The 21,322-nt window shown below is 32.0% G+C and overlaps 1 protein-coding gene across 2 annotated transcripts in view; it reads left to right on the forward strand.

Moving 5' to 3' along the window:
- The first annotated feature begins 14,008 nt into the window (after nt 1-14,008).
- The window catches only part of LOC125062589 (epithelial discoidin domain-containing receptor 1-like), a 139,167-nt gene continuing 131,853 nt past the window's right edge, over nt 14,009-21,322 (forward strand). For both annotated transcript variants that reach the window (XM_047668598.1, XM_047668599.1), the window contains exon 1: nt 14,009-14,170. The gene's annotated coding sequence lies outside the window, so the exon portion shown is untranslated. The remainder of the gene's footprint in view (nt 14,171-21,322) is intronic.

Raw genomic sequence — 21,322 nt, forward strand, 5'->3', positions numbered from 1 at the left:
TTGTCGTACGGATGGTGAAATATCTTATTACAGTGGTGAAAATTAAATGAAATGGAGGTTCTATTACATTTTATTAAGTGGAAAATGTATTTATGTGCATTATAATTTTATGTGATTCAGAAAAAAGTTGAAATTGATTTGAGTTAAAAGTGTGAAGAGTTATAGAAGTGGTCTTACTTGCAACGAAGTTGTATGTAACATATGAGATAAGATAATGCATGAAAAGGAATTATTTAATGTATCTTATATTAATTAGGTCCGATTACATATTGCAATTATAGTACAATTATGTCGCTCAAAGTATATTTTATTTTATTTTTTGTGCTCGTAATTATTTCTTATAATACCAAGAAGGGAAGCAGCAATGCGAGAGTCATGTCATCATCATCATCGAAATCTAAAAGTGGACTTGGGAAATTAATCTCTAAACTCATTAGTGCTAATAGTCACAGAATCGTGGAAGCTTGGAACAAAGTAAAAGCATTCTTTAAGCGAATGTATAATGCCATTAAGAGAGGTTTCCAAAAATTTGGCAAGAGTATTAGTAATTTCTTTAAAAGGATTACCAGGCACTAGATGTATGATTTACATAGACGCGCAACTAGAAGAATCACGACTATCCAAATCTCGGTTGACAGATGAATTGGAGTTAGAAGGGGACTAACAAAGAGCCGTTGCTTTAAAAAAGCAGGTCCTGATTAGGTGTATAGAAGGCATAACATCGTCAAAGCGTCACCTCAAGGAGTTGAGGAAGATAATTAAATAATAATTAAAAAATTATATTACTTAATATATCTAATCAATTATATTTAATCTCTCACCTATACATAAACATAAAATAAGCCTTACGTTAAATACTATAATTTAAGTTATTTTATTATTATATTAAATACTAGTAGACGCCCTCCGAAGGAGTATAGGCCTCCTGCAAAAGCATCCACTTGATCACTTGGCTTTGCTGCTATTTTCCAATATCTCCTCTATTTCCCTCTATCACTTTTTTTTTATCATATCATGGACTCTGTTGCACGTACTTTCCTTTTTCTGCCTACTGGCTCATTCTAAGTCCCGAGTGGACTAGGTCTAGGACTCATCTGCTATTACAAAGATGGGCAGTGAGACCGACCCATTTCCAATTTAATTTTCTTTCAAACAAAAAATAGAACACTCTTAGCCCTTTTTCTTTTCACCTCCAATTTTCTTTATCAACGCCTTAACCACGAAAATATCGTTAAAAATCAACGTCTAGCATCCATATGATTAACATAGAAATATGCATTTGTCCATGAAGTTGAGTAAACTTAATGTCGGATTTCTTGTAATGCTCAAAACGTCTTCTTTTGTTTATTTTCATCTAAATTTTATAATTTAATGATATTTGCTTACCTGGGTATATGTAGTTCTAACTGGTCTTTCTTTGTTCAGTTTTGGAGATGTTAATTTAAGTTATGACATATGGACCAAACGAGTTACCCAATGGAAAGGACCACCAGGCAAGAGGAGGAAGGGGATACCCTTAGACCGCTGGGACAGACAGACAGACAGCTGGCAAAAACTGGCACTTCATAGCACAGGACCGACAAAAATGGGCATCTTTGGAGGAGGCCTTTACCAAAACCGGGGTTCCTGTTAATTAATAAATAAATAATATATTTATATGTATATATGTTAAAGTAAAATTGTAAACACCGTTAGATTGTAATCTATCTCGCGAGATTATAAACTGTCGAAAGATTGTGAACCTCAGCTTACTGCTTACAATTTAACGTATTATTATTCGGTAGATTGTACTACACCAACTTAGTTATCATTCAAACTTCTTTGGTCAATTACAGATTAATTTTACTTTCCAACAATTTCATATAACTACCGAATAATAATACGTTAAATTGTAAGCAGTTCGTTGAGGTTCACAATCTTTCGACAGTTTATAATCTCGCGAGATAGATTACAATCTAACGGTGTTTACAATTTTACGGTGACATATATATATTACTAACATAATCTAAGCTAAACTACTAACAAAACCAATATTTTTAGTAACTGTAATATAGCAAATACCCACTTTTGTAAAACAGGAAATAAAAAGGCTTATTATTATTATTAATTTAATTTATAAATATAATGTTATATAGAACTTTATTTAAATACGCATATCAAATGATATTTGTTGAATTTATACTGTGTGAAATTCCTCATGATCGATAAATATTCCTTAAAGAATGCGTAAGTAGCGCTTAGGGTGTCGTTTTTCATTCCTATTCAATCCAAATAGTTAGACCCTTATGGGCTAACATTACTATGAATTGACTCTGATCAATATCGTCCTAAAGGCGTATATTTATACCTTAACTGAATGCTTTGTTTTTATAAGTTCATTTATTTTTATCCTTACACAAACGTGTGTTAATTTTTTTTTCGTGTGTGGATTTTTCTTGTATACTATTTGTTTTACGGACAAAATTAAAATGAATAAATAACAATAGTTTGTAACAAGCATGGATAATGTAACACAGCTGCATTGGGTGTTTTTATTGCGGAGTAAAGTATTAAATATTGCGATTATAATGCCGTAGGGGAGTGTGCCCATGATTGAACAGAATTATTGAGGGTGAGTTGCGTTAACCAAAATAATACATACTGCTGCGGACACTTTTAAGCACCTGATGTTTAATGTAAATAGTTGAATTGCAAGTGCTTTTCTTTGCTTATTCAATAATGAAAAAGAAATAAAGTTTTTGAAATATAATAAATATTAAGAGTTACTTTGTAATCAGACAATAATAATCAGAACTATTTTATACGCTGAGTTATGATTTAACCTAGAATACAGTAATTAAAATTAATAATTTAATAATTTTAAACTGAGCTGTTTAGAAATAAAATAATTATAAATAAAACCCTATTTTATTCAACTTATTACATAAGAAAGCAATATACAGGTAATAGATCTAAAGGAAGAATGCGGTAGATGAAGGAAGAAGAACGGGTGTAAGCAATCACTTCCAGGCAGCCCGTGCTAAGAGTTACAAAAGGAAACAAATATAGACAACAAAATTAAATACGGCATACTGTTTAGGCATTAGGTACATTAAATGGCGAAAACCCAAGACAATGGATCGATTCCCGGCAAAACAATTGATGTTTCTAGTGATACGGTTTTCAGAATTGATGAAGAAATACATGACTGATGAGTGATGACTTACATGCCCAAGAGTAACATGCTGATGAATATCTGAGGACGTACTGCCTACATAAGAAAATCGTAAAGCAATTATTATAGCATATTTATAAGCAATAATTAATAAATTCTTCTGTGCGATATTCCGTAACTAGAATGAAATTTAATATTCAAGTGATATCCATCGACCCACGCTACAATATTTTTCACGATGCTGTGCATAGCACAATGGCTCTTATTCCATTAGAAATCAGTCTCGGCTACTTAATCAACTTGTGCATCTGAATAAGGTTGATAATTCTATGTACTTGTGATAGACTCCCTGTTCCTGGCTGTTTGATGTCCGTTTGCACACTCGATTATTTAAGCCCTCTCTAAGACACAGTAGAAATCGAGCAGTGCGTCTCTAGACTGAATTCCTCGGCACATTTCGAAATAGATTTTCATATTTCTCTACTTTGAGTTAGCAACTAATTTGTTAATGGCTAGAATTTGTTTTCATTGATATTACATGTTTAAAAAATTAAATAATTATCAATTTATACTAAATGTTGACTGTATGACCAACGGTTAGCAAGATAACTGTGCTCCTCGGTACCAGGGGTGTATCTTGCATCTCTTATTCATAGTAATTCAATTCAAGTACCTATCACTTCATACAAGTGTATCTTTTATATCGTAGAAATATTAGCTCTCTGTTATTTTTCCTTTAAAAAAATATTGTTTTTATATGTTTCTCACATACACTTTCACTGGCAATATTTTTGCCAGGTCGTCAAGTCAAGTCAAGTCAAGTCAAGTCATAATAACTTGATTCATATAGGTACACTACACTTTGAATGTCAGAAAAGAAGTTAAATTAATTCTAAATTTAAATAAAAAACTTTGTTTTTGAACGGATTGAAGTTATGTATTATTATAAATTTACAACTATTTAAACATAATTTTAAATTTATCCGACGTTTCGCGTGCTTTACAGCGTATCCGCGTCTATTTTCGCGGATTGTTTAATAGAGGACACCGTGAGCCATTTTTGCCAAAACCCTCCATCTTTTAGTCGATACCAACTCCGGGGAAATAAATACAGATAATGCAATTTTCTCTGCAGCTGTGATACTTTTTGACATTCAACATCTTTTGTCTTCAGTCACCGTGACCACGCACGCTGTAAAGCACGCGAAACGTCGGATTAATTTAAAATTATGTTTAAATAGTTGTAAATTTATAATAATACATAACTTCAATCCGTTCAAAAAAAAAGTTTTTTATTTAAATGTATAAAAGTTATGTCAATCAAAGACAATACTATAATTCTAAATTTACTAGCACTTCGCAAGTCAAGATAATCCCTAGACTGTTTTCTACTTAGAGTATTACGACGTCTTCTACTCCCGCCACCATCAATACTCCAACACGTCGAGGATGACCGAACGTCTATTATTCCTTGAACTGGTTTAGTATGCGATGTTACTTGTCTGGACAAGTTAGCCTCACCTACCTCGGACAATTTTAAAAGCCAGCGCTAATGCTGAGTAAGCAGGAGATAACAAACGGCAAAAAAAACTAAATAAATTAAAAAATAATTATAATTTGTATTAATTTTCGACACTTTTAATATTTTAATGAGAGTTAAATTCATTATAAAACATCTTCCTTTTTCCCTCCCTCTAAGTCTCGGAAATCTAAAGTTTTAGGTTTGTATAAATAAGAACAAGAGTTAAAAATAAGTTTGCCAATGCACTTCTGACAAAAGAAAAGAGCAGGAGGCTCACCTGATGTTAAGTTATACCGCCCGCCGCCCATTGCCAGAAGTATAATTTTTTCTCTATAGAAGAATAAATTAAATATTATGAAACAGATTCAGAAATTTGAGGCCAAGACTTAATAAAGTTGTAGCGCCACTGGTTTTTTTTATAGAAGAATAATTAAGGTAAAAATCCGAGGCGATTGTAACGCCTATTGTAAATTAAGGTTTTATTCAATGAATACAACATTAATGAAGCAAGTACCATGCAATATATATGTAATTGTATGAAACAAACCAATCTCCGATAATGTATGGTGATTGACACCAATATTATATTATTATCGTTCGTATAAAGAAATTCGTGGGAAGATATCGTTACCATAGTTACCTTATTGACATCTCAAATAAATAAGAGTATTCCAACAATTCCAATTAATTATATTTATAGGAATTCGGAGTAATCCAAATTAAGGCTAAGAGGAATTACGATTTTCACTTAATGTCTATAGAAACAACGCGAAAAAAAGTATCGTACAAATGACTTGTAGCCCTTCCTTCGACGGAATTCATTTTGTAGGGTGTAATCAGTGTGAAATCGTGCAGAAGCGATCTAAAACTTATCTAGAGAGGAATTCGGGAAAAGAATGTGTTTCTTTCGCATGACAATCTGTAAGAAAACAGTTAATACATTGTTCTAAGAAAGAAATAATACTATACCATATATGACGTGCTAAGCTATGCTATGGTTTTTGACATTATACAGTGAGACACATTTCAAGTTAAATTATCAAAGCTTTTTGAAAATCAACAACAACAATATATAGATTTATTATAATAAATACGAACCTACACAGGTTTGTTTTTATTATTAAATTTTATAAATCAATTTTGCGTCAATGACTTATAAATTCAAGTAACTATAGTATCTAGTCTCACCTATTAATTATGCTTTGTTATCCTAAATACATATATTATATATGCCTAATCAATGTTTGTTTTACTAACATTTTAGTTTTTATTTTTATTTATTTAATTATCCTAATTAGGCCGAATTACGTAAAAGTATTCGTTTCAAATTAAACTTTTCTCGGAAAATAAAGTCTATAAATTCGTAAACATAAATATCGAATGATATTTTTATTAACATCTCTTCGGTCTGATATTTCTATTGCTTCTGGAAATTTCTAACTGGATTGGGCACACTGTGTGAGACAAGTAGTGGCGGTTAAACTATATAACCCTTTTCAGCCGGCCATTTCATAAAGTGGTCAGGAGTTCTAGAAAAGCTGCTTAAATGGAATTAAGGTACCAATTAGACTAAAGTTATTATATCAAACTTCAGTCAATTAGATCAAATCATGATATGATAGGAACTGTGTAGGTGCTCCAATTAATAAGTTTCCGTCTGATGTGGCTGATTCTCGCATTTCGTGCTTTCAAATTAATGTACATAAAATAGGTAATAAATATTTATTTTGTCTATACGAACATTTAGAGCAGTGTTGGCCTAGTGGCTTCAGTAGTAGGTTTGATCCCCGGCTGTGCACCAATGGACTTTCTTTCTATGTGCGCATTTAACATTTGCTCGATCGGTGAAGGAAAACATCGTGAGGAAACCGACATGTCTTAGACCCAAAAAGCCGACGGCGTGTGTCAGGCACTGGAGGCTGATCACCTACTTGTCTATTAGATTTAAAAATGATCATGAAACAGATTCAGAAATCTGAGGCCAAGACCTAAAGAGGTTGTAGCCCCACTGATTTATTTATTTTTTATACGAAAATTTGGTGTTTTGAGTAAAAATATCCTTACGACGTTTACATCACATGTTCCCCAGCTGACTCGTCCAAAGCGCTTTGTCTCTATTGAAACTTGCCAAATACGCATAAAAAATGGAACTCAAGTGTGACATAGAAAATTCACTCTTAAAATCATAATTCTCATACGATGTGTCAGATGTCCCACACGAGATCAGACGTAAGACCGACAGCTTTTATTAGAGCTGCCATTGAAATTTTCTCATCACACTATTCGCGCGTAAAAGAGCTGTTTCACAACAGTTGTCTTTTTAAAATCAATTCTATATTAAATGTAATATTATATTTTATAGTAAAATTTTGTTATAAACGGGGACAAGCTTGAATTCCAGATATAGGTATTATCAGACCGATCCATAAGTAATGCGCAAAAGTAGTGAAATAAAACTCAGAAAGGAACTTACTTTTCCTCTCCGCTTTGATAACCGATAGCAAATGTACGTAAACATCATTATTAGTTTAATATTAGATTTTTATCGTAATCTAACTATAAAGTGATGCTAGGATTGGATGAGATTCATTCAATAGGGTTCTACTATCACAGCCTGGATCTATAGATTCATTAGTAAATTGACCTGCTGGTTGCAGTAATAGTATTGAGATATTCCAGCCTGGCGTCCCTATCAACTACCGTATCTCAATGAAAAAAGATCTTAAACATTACATTGAAAGATTGTCTTAAAAACCAAACTATAATCATGGAGCAGTGGTAACCTAGTGGCTTCAGAGTGCGATACTAATCACTCAGGTCATAGTTTCGAACCCCGGCTTTCTGTCTATAGGCGCATTAAACACTATCTGAACATCATTAAACACATAATTTGATGAATCGTGTGTCGATATGAAGGCCAATCTCTTATTAGACATGATCACGAAATAGATACAGAAATCTGAAGGCCAGATTTAAAAGTTTTTAGCGCCATAGATAAAGCCAAAATAGACATATGCCATCCTCTAACCGTTATGGTTAATTATAACTTTTTTGAAGGCCTACAAGCATTGGGATTATAAAATGGCTGATGTTGGGATTACACTTTCAAGCTAAATCACTTAACCGATTTAGAAACGATGATTTTTGAAAAACGATTAGTTGTTTGCATTATTACTACTACTGTGCCCTCAACCAGAATTTTCGTTACTATCAATGCCACAGGCACTCACTACGTAGAGGCTGCTTCGCAAATGCAAAAAGGATCTTCCAACATATCTTAAAATGTTAGACCAACCAATGGACCAACTAATCTTCTCCCGAAGATTTCAGGAAAGCTTTAATGAGCTGGCTAAAGCTAGCTAAATCTTTACGCAAATTGTCACTCTGCGCCGCATCGCGGAGAGAAAATATTGATTACTATTTGTTAACAAAAGAAATGGATGACATGGATGAGGAAAGCAAGAGATAGATCTTTGTGGAGAACATTTGGGGAGGCCTATGCTAAAAAGCAAGACGATCAAGAAACCGGTGTCTAATAGGAAATAATATGATAATATTTAAATATACTTTAACTAAATTTCATTCATATCTAAGCAGATATAAGATAAAATGTAACCTGAGATTGTAAAAAAAAAATCAGTGGCGCTACAACCTCTTTAGGTCTTGGCCTCAGATTTCTGAATCTGTTTCATGATCATTTTTAAATCAAATAGGCAAGTAGGTGATCAGCCTCCAGTGCCTGACACACGGCGTCGACTTTTTGAGTCTAAGACATGTCGGTTTCCTCACGATGCTTTCCTTCGCCGTTCGAGCAAAGAGAGTTCCATTGGTGCACAGCCGGGGTCGAACCTACGACCTCAGGTATGAGAGTCGCACGCTGAAGCCACTAGGCCAACACTGCCCCTGATTGTTAATAAAGGTTATATTTATATTTATAACAAAAAAAAGCAAAGAACGCTGAATTTATGTAAACGAATTCGGTAATATTAACAGATAAGAAAATAAACTATATGGCCAAAATCCATTTTTCAATTGCAAAGAAATGTTTTTCATTTCTCGAGATTCAAACGACTGAACGCAATTTTATTAAGTTAGGTACGTTGTTATCGGTTCTCGGCAGGAAATCGAATCCACCTAGATTTCTTACCGTGTTGTGAATAGGAATTTTGTGTTTACTTAATATCGTGCAAGTGAAGATAGATCAAAACCAAAGAAATAAGTAATTTCTAACAGTGGTTCTTATGTTTAAACTACTCGTAAATATAGAAAATTATTTCGAGACGATTTCACATTTATAGATTTGGGGTGTCCGAACAGTACTAGTATTAACTATGTAAAAGCTATATAGCTATGGTGCTGTTTCGTCTTTTTTTTAATTGTTATTTTTTCTTACCTATCTTCTAAAAACTAAAATTTAGGTTCTGTTACAAATTTTCATATCTATCATAGCTGTTATATATCTATTTCGATATTATAACAGCTAAGGTAGCGTGGAATCCTAAACAGGATAGTTTTTTTATCATAGTTTGAATCAGTGACGCAGTTCAGTCAAGTCAATTAGATTACAGTAAGAGGACTTAAACTAAGAACATATTATTTATCAATGCTTTAAAAAAAAATCGTTTTTGGCATCACTTCGTACCAGACAATTTTATTGTAGTTTTCGTAATTATAATAAGACCTTTGTAGTTCAATGTATTCTTATGTCTTCGACGCATTTAATTTTTGCACGTAGCGTAGCCGCCAAAGGCGTTGTAGTAGATTTCATGCAAAAACCGCACGTACTAAATCTATCAAAACTGTTCTTGCTTTACGCGTATACCGAAAAAAGCTATGAAAATCATTCAATCAGAGAACATTTCTCTGGATTATTGGTGAGAATTTAAGTGGTTTTATAGGTTCCTGAAATCGTATAGTCAGTTAAAAGAGGAACATACCAAATCTTCAAAAGCCGTCAAAACACTTGCAAACTTCTCATCGTTTCCGGTTTTCATCTGCGTCCGTTGAATTGCCTGTTAAAATATTCAATTACGGTTATACAATCTTCATTTCTGATACAACTTCACAAATGTTTACGTTATAGATACGTTTATATACCTCTAATTAATCTCTTTGCTAGACTTTTATCAGTTACTCAACACAAAAACAAACAAGATCAAATCATACAAAAAAAAAATATTCGTTGTTTGTAAAGTAGGTTTACGATCGAGATGTTTACGTGATAACGTCTTATTGGTGATATAAGTTTTTGGGAAGTAAGGAATTAATGAAGATAACAATTTTTTCAAATTTTAAATTACATCTATCGTTTTATTCACACTTTTGATGATAAATTTCGGGTGTAAAATGACAAGTTTACTTATTCGACTATGATATACATTTTTCTTCATACATTCACGGAATGACTGGCAGCGCTCGAGATGAGACGGGAGATCGGTCCGTCTCTCTCTCGTTATACCTGCGATCGCGCTCGTTTTGGTGTGACACAAGTTTCTGAACATGTCACCCGACTAAAACGATTTTAAAGACGTTATCACGTCAAAAACAACAACAAATGATAAATATAAGTAATTTAACAAATAACACACAAATCTTTAAGTAATAAGTAACAGAACCTAAGGCGGAAAGACAGTTAGATAGACACTTTATAAAAATAATCCCGCCGATATTGAATTATTTTTTTATAGAAGTCTAGGCTGTGGCTGTCTAGACAACATTTGAAAACTCATAACATTAAAATTTTAAAACAGATTCCATACAGGTAGGAAGCTTTCGTTGTTACAAGTGTATTATTGATACGCTAGCCTGTATAAGTTAATGAAGAAAATATTAATAAGCCTTGCGTTCTCGAAACAAAGTAAATATGGCTAACAGAAACTTTAATTCGTTAATGTCGTCTTCAAATACTTTAAGGTAATTGGGCAAAATACATTGGGCACTTCTTTTTTATAACTGAATATTGAAGCCCTTGAGGCTAGATTTAGTAACACTATATTGCTCTTTTGTTCGCAATCTAGTCGATTGAAACATTCATCAGAAAAAATGTTATAGCAAATATTTTTTATTATTACACAATTATATATTTTATTATAAAACACCTCTTTGAAATTAATTATATATCATTATTTAGTTATTGTTCAGGTAACAGGAGTTTTATAAGAAAAAAAATGTTGCTTACAAAAACGTCAAAATAATAAAGTAGTTAAAAGCTAACACAGTATGCATAATAATAAAGTAGATGTTAATATAAAATATGAAAATTAAATCAAGCTTAGTTACAAAAAATATTTCTTCCTGACGGACACATATTTGTCTCTCATGTACCTATTTGTGTATTACATTTCATGACTGAGACTATTAAAAAAGGGTGCGTGTACTTATATGTACGCGCGTAAGAAGTTATACTTCTTTGGCATTATTAAAAATAGTTTTTGATTGCATGCAAATAATTAATTACAATTAAATAATCAAAGACTGGAAAAGGAGTCATTATAGTCAATAAAGTTCAGTTTACATTTGAAAAATTAAATAAATAAATATTTATTATTATTCTCTTACATTAAGTGTAACATAAATTCTATTATTATTCGAATGTTGTTTTTAAATTATGTCCAATGCCGTAGCATCTTCTGTGGGCAACTTCATTCTGTTAATTTTGTGTCACGGTGCGCGCGCATCGTAAAATTTCACTCTCATCAAATTTTCATAACGCGCCTAAAGAAGCATAACTTCAAAAATAAAAATAAATAATCTTAGCTGGTTATTAGTAACCTCCAGTTTGAGGTAGTATTTTAAATAACGTATAACCGAGCGAAGCCCTACTTGTGAATAACTGTTATAATAAAAATGTAACATATTTTAAAGAACTAGCCTAGCCTACTTTTTCATTTTACTAGAATCAAGACTTAACGGAAAATGCACAAACTTTTCTATTCAATAGCTTACTCTACCAACTGTCTTGCCATTTCCAACGTCAAATTAAAACTCCACTTGTCAAACAGTCAGGACGAAGTATTATGTTTGAATTGAGGTTCAATTTAATTTTATATGATACTTCTTCCAATGTTTTGTTCACACAACAGTTTTGTACTAGTGTAAATATCCCGCAAGGACTGAAGATTTTCTTATTTTTCAAACAAAAAGTTATTATCTTAACAGTAGATGAATGAACGTTGAAAACGATGTCATATTTAAATAGTACATGAGAAACTTAACAAATTACTTTCTTACTTTTATGGTATCCTTAATTAAGGATACCATAAAAGTAATTAAATCAAGAATATCAATAGATCTCTACAAAGGTAGATATTTACTTGACCTCCAGTTTCTAAGAACCTCTTTTGACTTTCTACGCTGAGATATTTATTATTTATTCAAAGATAATTTTTATTTAAAAAGCCATTCCATGAAATAAAATAAAAGGAAAAATAAAACAAAATATTTTTTCTTCACTAATTAGTTGTCTTTTCTCTTGTTTAATTTAACTAATTCACTATAAATTACTTATTTATTTGTATTCTTGCTCGTAACAATGAATTCTTGCTCGTATAGGGAAACAGTATGAGAAAAAAGTCACATCTAAAAACTAATGAACGACGACGTGCTTAAGATTATCGAATAATTAATTATAAAATATCAATAAAACAGTGGAAACTTAAGAACCAGACCCATTATTCCAGGGTTGTATCGCCATTGCATTATTAATATGTATCTCAGGGGGTAACCAGAAGCCCCCGATTTTCAGAATTACCTACGAGTTTTCAGCCATTTCAAGATATAACATAATTTTATGCGTAGTGGAGCATCAGCTCCTATCCCATATACTCTGCTGCGGCGGCGATCCATTCGTTCGCATTGGTCCATCTCCACTGTATCTTTCCAGCGATATCTTTTCCGGTATTCTAACGCTTTTTTAACACTTCGATCTTCTCCCATATATATTTATGATTGGGAGTATAATGAAGGATGCGAGTCACCTTCTGCACATAAGTATAGATAATTAGTAGGCAAGATATTTAATATAAGAAACTTACGAAGTAGTTAAGTTTATCGAATTGATTTATTATTATTATATATATATATATATATTATTTAAAAAAATGCAAATTATAAGAATATGTTACAGAGGAGATACAGAATATACAAATGAAAGTATAAAGCCGTTGCAAATTTCTAAACTCCAGAGCAGGTTGTATCGAAATCAAGACAAATGAAAAAATTACAAATTACGTAAAGTAAAACCCATCGAAAACAATTTAAATATCAAAGTATAGTCGGAACTTACTAAATTGTTTTAAAATTAATATGATATTAGTTGCTAAAATGTTTATTAGTTTAGAAGTTACGTAAAAATTTTGCGATCTAAAAATAATTAATTAAACTTACTCAGCTTACATAGCTAAAATAAATTTTGATTGTATTTAATGTACTGTAATTAAATTCATCATAAACATAAGTTTTTTGATAAGTCAGGGTGCAGAATAAAGGGTGGTGGGTGAGTTACAGGTTGCACGGGGATGAGGACAGGTTGTATAGTGATGTTATCGTTCAGATATCGCTAATTTTATTATAATAAAAAAATGATACTTGAGAATCGTAACTAGTTGATAACGTCTTCTGTTAAATACATGTTTGTATATAAAAATTTCAGTGATCTTCCTTAATACTTTAATATAAGAAATATTTAGTATTTTCAGCCTTTTGGCCTCAAAACATTAGTGTTACAAATAGAAAACTGTTTGAAATGCAGATTTATATTAATTTAAGTAAAACATAAACAGATGAAGCAAGAATAATTTTAATATAATAGAAAACAAATTAATTATCGTGACAATTTTAAATACTGACCGACCTGTAATTTTAACATATAGTACAATGATTATTACTTATTCTAACATTTAAATACCCCATTATTCATACAAATAAAGTTTACTTTCTGTTTCTGCGCCGACTTATTAATTTAAGAGCATAGATGTTTTTCATGACATATTTTTTCCTTTCGTTTTCTGCGTACAAAATTTTAATTGTATCAGAGTGCGTCATAATTATCTTGTTTTCAGTCTTTTATAGTCTCAAATAAAGCCAAAACACTAGGTCTTTCTTACTTTTCTATCATAAATAGTTCTTTAACTACAATTATAGGCTTTATTGGATGCCAGATCGAAGTCCATACCAACTGTAAAAAGCGTAACAAAAAAACCTATCGATATCGACACACTATTATTAGATTCACTATGAAGCAACAGGGTGTCGGACGCCTGCGCGTTTCCACCCCATCGGCTTATAAAAGGGCTGGCGGTTCCGTTTGGACCTCATATCCTCGCTAGTAATCTTTCAGAGCAGTGCCACTAAAAGCTCTGGAAACCTAGATTCAATGACGTAGTCACCTGGTGCCAAATTTTATTAAGACTGAGTGCTGTGTTTTTTCGCGAAAATGACTTTTTCAATATTTACGCTATGTATCGAGTTCCTGTGAAGAGGGGTTGAGTAAAAAGGTAAGTTTTAGATAAGAGAACTTTTCAGGAGGTCTCTGGCGGTGGTTTATCAACAGAATTCAAGGTAAGTCAAGGAAATAATCGTGTACATATTTTCTAGCGACTTCTATATTTTTGCAAATGCGACAGTGTTTTTTTACACAGTTTTTACTTAATTTTTGAGTTTTTGTAACATTAAATTATTTTAAAGTATAAAAATTTTACTGGACCTTATTCAATTGAATAAGGTTTAATATGTGTACACGATTATTTTTATCGATTTAACTTTTTGATTTGTCAGCAGTCTGGTGGTCTACATTATTTTAAAAGACCGGCGTTTTTTTGTATATTTCCTACTCTTATGAGCTTGCGCTACACAAATTATGCGGTTCTGCAATATTTATAGCAGATTTTCAAATTAAATTTTATTATACGTCTTTTCATAAATAAAAAAGATTTTAAACTTTTACCAGATTTTATTAGACATTGAAACATTTGCCAAATTGGCTGCAAAAAAAATAAATTTTCAGTTTTCCATGAAGACTTGTTATCTCATGGTATTGCTTGGCTATCGACGAAGATAATTTAATTTGTAATAGTACCGTTAAAAACAATATACATCCTAAGATTTGAGAAGATTTAAAAATTATAATTAATTAAAACTAAAAATGGGAAATCAAATAAAACAACAAATAATGATATTACCCGCTGGCACCTGCAAAGAGCCAATTTCACCTTAAAGTTTGAAGTTGTTTCAATGAGAGGTTGTAATCGGACCACCCTTGCTTTGGGAGGAGTAAACTAAAGCTCTAGAGAGCTTTTACAAACATTAATGTTTCATTATATTGTACCAAAATTTATGGTAACAATGAAACGTTTCGTTTTCATTCGATAAAGAATTAAATTGTATAATAATTAATTAAATATATCTACAAAACTCGTCTCGATATACGAAGACTTTTGCTTATATTGCTCTTGTCCAACCTACTGTGTGAGAACATGAATAGTTTTAGTCTCCCTTAAGATGAGATTTTAGTAGGAGTATTGAGAGACCATAAACAAATATTAAATTGTCTTAAAGCGATTTTGAAAACTAAAACTGCATACCAACTTAACTACTTAGAATAATTAAAGTAGTCTTAGCTTGAACGAAGACTCTTTCTTTAAATGGGTTTACTTGGTCACGAAAAGAGAGTCAAGTACTTTAGTTAAAATAATTATAATAAAGTTTATCGCATTAAGATGCATGCTCATTTAAAAAAAATTGTATGCCTGTTTTTATAAATACGATGGTGTTGGCATATACATTAAGTTAAACGTAAGTATAAAAGCAAATAGGAAAATTACTTTTCACTTTTCCCGCATTGCGTATGCTTCGTACAGATACCGAGGGAATAAAATGACTTACATCCGCATGCTATTGTAATATTATGTGAGATGAATACTGCCGTTTTAAATAAAGTTAACGGAGTTTAAAGAAATAACAGTTTCCATTTTATAATATTTCGAAAGAATGGAATTTTAGCTTCAGTCTCTTAGTTGTTAATTTGGAGTAAAACACAATGTTTAGAATCTTCTTAGATATCCTAATTCAAGTATTAAGATTATATTAATCTATGAGTTTTTGTATGAAATTGGATAGAAACTAGGTTTATACGTTTATACAAGAGAAATGTAAAGTTTTTAAATAGTGGTTGATTATTAAATTTAACAAACTCCACCCCATTAGAGTAAATAACTCTTGGTAAGTTCTTGTTTTATGCGCTAGCGCACGAAAAAGTCAAAGTTTTAATACTTATTTTGTGAAATGTCCCACCCCATCGTAAATTACTCAGCCTTGAAATTTTTTTTAATCCCATCTCGGAGATAAAGCTAATTTAGAGACAACATATCTCTTTAAATTAAGAATTTCTTAAAAATTTTCCTGTAAAAAATAAACTACGTGACGTTAGAATACCATACATTGTAAGCACCTATGAAAAATGTGTACATGTAACAGGAGAATGCACTTTAAAAAGTTCAATAGATAGCAATTTTTTGAGAGAAAACTCCATTCTTTAACCCCAGTGAGACGAAGTATAAAAATTCAATTCCAAAAGATTTTTACTAAAGTATTGAAAATGCGGCTCGAATTTAGTTTGGAAACAAATAAACGGATTTCTTGGTCGCCTTCTTTTTTATACATAAAAGCGTCGAGTGATTTATTATCCGTGGAAATGCGTCCCACCGCTGATCGACTGAACATTCCAATTTATTTTATGACTTAACGCCTTATCATTTTGTCTTCTATTAAGCATATAAGGAGTTTTTCTATAAATATACAATTTTTTTTAATGTAACCCCGTCTAGAGCAAGTAGATTGTGCAATGAAATTATATTAACTTAAAATAAAATATGATAAATTAAATTAATTACGAAAATAACAATGTTTATTCCCTATAAACTGTAATTATACATTATGCGAAAATTTAAAATTATACTTTGGACGTAGCATTTATTCATTGTGAAATAAAGGGTGAAAATTTCAGCGACGTAAATGGCGATTTTTCGGATGTGTTCGTGTAAAATAGAAAAATGTTCATATTCCGTAGAGCTCGGTCGTCTGTTCATTCTCTACTCTAATGCCACTTTATTGAATTTTGCTGTAAAAGCATTCGTGTTCGAAGATAAAAATTTTAGTGTTTTGTAAATAATACGGTTTGATGTCGTTGTACTGTATAGGTACCTAGTTCCAAAAAGCAAAGGATAAATAATTAGTTTGAAAAATAAATAAAAAACTTCATTAGTTTATTGTTTTATACAACAGACTTAACGCAATGTATATTTTATAATCTAACTAGTCTAAAAATAGCAAAGGATAGTTAGTTTGAAATAATAAATCAAAGATTACATTAGGTTATTATTTTATACAACAGACTTCACGCAATGCACTCTCTTTACTAGTAAGCAACCGTTTTGGTCGTACCTAGGTAACACTGAAAATTTAAAAAAAAAATGAAAAACGGCTTAATGTAGGAAGTTGCCAATACTTTTATTGTTTTTCGAAGTAATCTCCGTTCCTCTCTACACATCGTCGCATTCGATAGAACCACTGAGAAAAGGTGTGAGCTCATTCTTCCTTAGGGGTCTCTTCTATGGCATTTTCATACGCTTTCACCGCATCTTCAGGGCTCGTAAAGCGAATACCTCGAATTTTATCTTTAGTTCTTGGGAATAAATGAAAGTCGCAGGGCGCCAGGTCAGGACTGTATGGCAGATGACTCATTATATCGACACCTGCCATATTCAAATATTCAACAGTCCGTTTTGCGGTGCGTGGTGAAGGAGGATCCTGCTTCGAGGGCGCTGCTGTCGAATTTTTTCCAAGACAACAGGCAAACAGCGATTGACATACCAGTCTGCAGTAACTGTCCTTTCATCTTCTAGTACAACTGTCGCGAAATGGTCTTTTCGTCCAAAGAATGAGGCAATCATCTTCTTTCCTTGACTTCTTCCTTTCTTTACCTTAGTTGGCCGATCCTCGAAAGGAAACACCCACTGAGCTGATTGTCTTCTGGTTTCGGGTTCGTAGAAATATATCCAGCTTTCATCACCTGTGACGATGTCAAATACAGCATTTGAGTTACCGCTGAACTTATCTAACATTTGGCGACACCAGTCCATGCGAAGGTGTTTCTGGTCGTCGGTTAAAGTATGAGGAATTCATCTGGTACAAAGCTTCCTTACGCCTAACTGTTCGTGTAATATTTTTTGAACTTGAATCATACTAATGCCTAGGCTTGCCTGTATCTGCTGATGGGTCACTCTCTTATCTTCCTCTATCATGCGTCGCACAGCACTGATGCTATCTTCAGTAGTGGCTGTTAAAGGACGTCCCTCACGCGGATCATCATTGAGATTGCTACGTCCACGCTTAAACTCGTTAAACCAATAATTGTAAATAGTGGCTCGAGATGGGGCTTCATTAAGAAATGCTAATCGCAGCCTATCATAGCTTTGTTGTTGAGTAAGCCCACAACGAAAGTCATCATAAATCATTGGACGAAAATTTTCTCGCGTTAGGTTCATTTTCACGTGTAACAAGAGTTTTAGATTTGCCGCCAATTCACAAAAACAAATGATAAATGAATGAAATATACTACATTAGGTTACCAAAGAGTTCTAAAATTAAAATTCAAAAAAAGTTTTCATTAGCAATGTTTCTAACTGGCCAATTCTAAACATTTTCAGTGTTACCCATGTAACTTTAATTTAAGTATAAAAGTTATAATATTTTTAAAACATTAATATTTAAAAAAATTAAAAGTCAACATCCTAAGCTAGGCTTCCATGTTAGAATTACATGCAGTTGAAAACTTTAACCACTTTATCAGTGCACCAGCTATACCCACCTTATTATTTAAAACTAAATCAGTCTAATTGCACTCATTTACCTAAATACGGTTTTGTCTCTTTCTGTCAAATGGAAAATGCTGATTATCAAAAGAGAGAGATACTTATATAGAAACTGGACGCGTTATTCAAAACGATTATTTTATTTTTCATATCGAAACATGATCAATTGTGTCATAAACCAAACGTTACATTAAGTGTATGTATAAAGTATTGAAAATTGAACGGAATAGTAAAATGTAATAAACGGAACATTTATTATTATTAGTTTTAAATGAAATATACGATATTCCAAAGGGAAGCAATATTATCAATAACAACGATGTTGCTATGTTTCATAAAGATTACTTTACCTAGAAAATACAATAAAATTCTTTGTTTTACGTTCTGTTTCGATGGTCCGTAATATTTTGAAGTAAAATATGAAACATTGAATTTATCATATTGGCTTTCAGTTCGTCTTTTTAAAATTGTCTGAAATGAAAAATAACTTTGAACAGAATACGTATATAGACTATATATTTTTACCCATCATGATGAGTTTTTTATTTATTTTAATATTCATAATATATACCATGTTATAAATAATGAAATTTTGTTTTTTGTACAATGCGTCTATCAAGGGTCTGGGTTCAATTTCAAGAGAAACAGGAGTATTTTCAAGCGATGGAAAGCTGATCAATCCACATTTCAATATACTCGTAATATGACAATACAATTTTGAAAATGGAGTAAAAACATATTTTATAATAAAAATATAACAAATAATTTGTAGATTTGTGATCCACACATTTTTAACTGAAACTATATACACTTCATTAACATTAAATTTCACTATAAAACCTTGTAACGGAAAATAGAAAAAAATCTCCGTAGTTATTTTCTACCCAGTTGAAGTTGAATACTTTTAGAAAAGCTGTCGAAAGGAAAGGCAAGAAGAATGATGATGCAAACGGTAGCAGCTGCCAAAGCTCGGACGGGGTTAAGTAAATAAGCTTTTGTTACACTCATTGTGTGGGGAATACATCACAGTCGATAAGAAATAACCCGCCTTTGGTTTTGAATGTGTAATATTGCCAAATAACATAAGCTACGAATATACGTGTAACGTGTTCTGCTAAGTATTAGTCTAGGCTAGTCATAGTAGTACATAGTTCTTGTTCAATATTTTGAAGTCGAATCTTTAGAAAATGCCTATTATTAACGAAAGTTCCATTTTTTTGGACCCTTAAACTTTTTTTAATATAACACCGCTAATAGCCTATCAGGCACGCAATCAGGCAATATGTGTCCGAAAAGCTAGGCAAGCAGGGTAGTGTCAAATCTCGTCTTTAATAAAAAGGGACTTTCTTTGCGTAAACTAGGTTTGGTGGGCTTGGCGTCTCCTGTCAGGCCTACACAACATGTTCTTAATCTTGCTTTAGTTTAACCTTCTCTCTCAGTAAAAGAAATAACGATCATAAAAAAAAAATTGTGGAAACTCTATATAGAGTTTCCACAAATTGTGATTAATTGGTAACTCTTTAATCATATTACCTATTGACATTTAATTTAAAAAAAATCAACAACAATATATCGTGCAAAATAAACAATTGTAGATTATCTTTCGGATGTAATCTGAAGATACAGGAAAACAAAATTTTATCTATTTATTTTGCTATTTAAGAAAGGCAATCTAAATAGAATTCACGAGTTGAAAATAGCAACAGTTCACATGAAAGGAAATATTTAAATAAGCTGATACTAATGGCTTGCCTGTAACAAGGATAAACTATGATATTCTTTCATGTATTATGTGGAAGAAATGTCGGCCTGGCCTTGTGGCTTATACGCACTCACAACCTTTATGCCATGTTATAAATCCCGTGGATCGAATAGATTTTTCTTTTTATACGTGCAACATTGTGAACGCAAATATCACGAGAAATTTATAATAATTTTACAATTTCTTGAACCCAAAATTCAAGATGTGTTAGGCACAGAGGGCTGACCAATTGTCACTGACGTGATTCAGATCCATTTCTACTTAAATTATTTTCAGAAAAGGTTTTATTTAATTTTTATTTTGTGGTTGTTTGTTTAATTTTTTCCTTTGATATGTTCTAATGTAATTGATGTGTATGTGAGTTAAATTTATGATGTCATATTTTCTTGTATTTTTTAGGCATACACATTGTTTTAGAATGTATAAAAAAATAAATAAATAAAAAGAAAATGGATACTGTTTTCCTCTAGTTTTCTTTCAACGTACATTCCGCCAATAATTATTTAAGTATTTTATTTAAAAGAAGTTGATAGGAATATAGGTATCTATTAGTACGGTAAACACACAAGTTGGAAAAGTTGGAACAAAAGGCGGAATGAACGCGAATTTAAAGCGCGCGGCAAGCGGAATTCCTGTGGGCCGTTACCCGCGGACTAAAAAAGTAAATGGCACATAAACCGTATCAATATTGACTGTGTCCCGAGCTGCGTTCATCACGGTTATATTGGTCATATTTCACATACTATGACGTTTTCCCATGTACTCTAATTCACGTAGGTATTTTCCACTACACGCGTACTACACATTTATTAACAACCTATATTTTTAAATATTACAACCTTTCGGCTTTGCAGCCGCTGTGGTCAGTGAGTCAGCATTGTTGCGCGTTTATATTAAAAATACATTTTATTTTCAAAATTCTATATATTGTTTTCATATCGTCTTTGGTTTGCGCGTACTACACGTTTAAATAAAGAGCCACTAATGAGAGGTGTTGCTTCCCGCTGGCTGCTCAA

This window comes from Pieris napi, chromosome Z, assembly GCF_905475465.1.
Source record: "Pieris napi chromosome Z, ilPieNapi1.2, whole genome shotgun sequence".
NCBI classification, from domain to species: domain Eukaryota; kingdom Metazoa; phylum Arthropoda; class Insecta; order Lepidoptera; family Pieridae; genus Pieris; species Pieris napi.